Genomic DNA, 1,508 nt, shown 5'->3' on the forward strand with positions numbered 1-1,508 from the left:
AATTTCCCTGAAAATGCAAATAGGAATAATTAAGCTCAAATAATTCAAATTAATTAAAATGTGAATTATTGGTCTAATTAAGCCCAAATGGTGAAAATGACACAATAACTAAGAATTAAGCGCAAATCATCAACACAATTCGGCGCGAAAAACTAAGTTAATGGTGTAAAATATTGACTCATCACTCATTAACCATCAAGATTGGGAAGAAGATTAGTTAACCTCCAACGTCACTATGGCTTTCATAGAACAAAATAAAAACCCTAATTTGAGAATCCACCCCCTTTTCACCTTAATCTTGCAAGTCTGATTTTGCAAATTTGATTTCCCTAAGATGATTGCTTCCGAATGGAATAGCACGTCACTGGTGTTCCCTCCCAAAGATGTTCTTCTCAATCTCGCAAGTTTCCCTCCCAAACCACGATAAAAATTTCACAAATACTTAACTTTAATTTATTCCCAAAATAATAACCCTAATCACAAATTCTATTTAAAAAATCCTTATTCCAACTGACAATGCCACAAAAGACTCCAAGTCAGCCAATAAATGACACCTCATAATGCAGTTGCACATCTGGACAGCTCGCCGTTATCAATTTAAACGGAGTTACTGAAAATGACTAAATTGAACTCTAATTACGTTCTTTAGGACCACATTGAACACAAAAAAAAAACATGGGGACCATTTTGAATTTTTCCAACCAAAACTGGGACCAAAAAGAGCTTTTAACCCTAAATTAATATGAATTGAACTAACTTATTATTAATCCATATTTAATTTGTGTCCCATTTTCTTCAAATTTCAAATAAACCTACAAATACCTTTTTAGTGCAAAAATAGAGAATAACTAGCATTCACTAGTGCAAAAACGCTGCTTAACGTCACCAAGAAGACGTCGGTTTGCGGGTAACTGATGAAGGTTGAAAAACAGTTATTTTCATATGTTAATTTAGACCAAATTACATCCTTTACTACTTGGAATGAGCTTAGAATCAAGCAAAACTCAATAAATGAGTCTATAGAGAGTCAAAAGCTGTGTTTAGCGATTTTACGCTTGTTTTGCATTGTTTTGTAGTATTTTGGAGAAAGTGAAGAATGGAGTTGAAGATACAGGTCGTAGACTCAAGAAAAGAGCAGAAAAATGAAGATTTGAAGAGTCGACGCACCGCCCGGCGGCAACTTAAACCGCCGGGTGGCCCAGGGCGAGGAGTAGGCACTGGCATTGGCGTTGGGCGGTTTTGAGGGAAACCGCCGGGCGGCACCTTACACTGCCGGGCGGTTATGAGGCTTATGGGAAATCGCCGGGCGCCACACTTGAACCGTGGGCGGTGGTCCGCTGGGCTTGGGCCTGTTTTCTGTTGCGCTCCTCACCTATAAATACCCCTATTTCGAGTTCAGAGTTATTCTTTTGACAGGGGAGAACGGCCAGACCTAATTTTGCTCTTTGGAGAGGATCTCTTGGATGCTTAGGCTCCTTTTCATCTTTTCTAGGGTTTGCTTTTCCATT

The sequence above is a fragment of the Vigna radiata genome, chromosome 6 (assembly GCF_000741045.1).
Source record: "Vigna radiata var. radiata cultivar VC1973A chromosome 6, Vradiata_ver6, whole genome shotgun sequence".
NCBI lineage: Eukaryota > Viridiplantae > Streptophyta > Magnoliopsida > Fabales > Fabaceae > Vigna > Vigna radiata.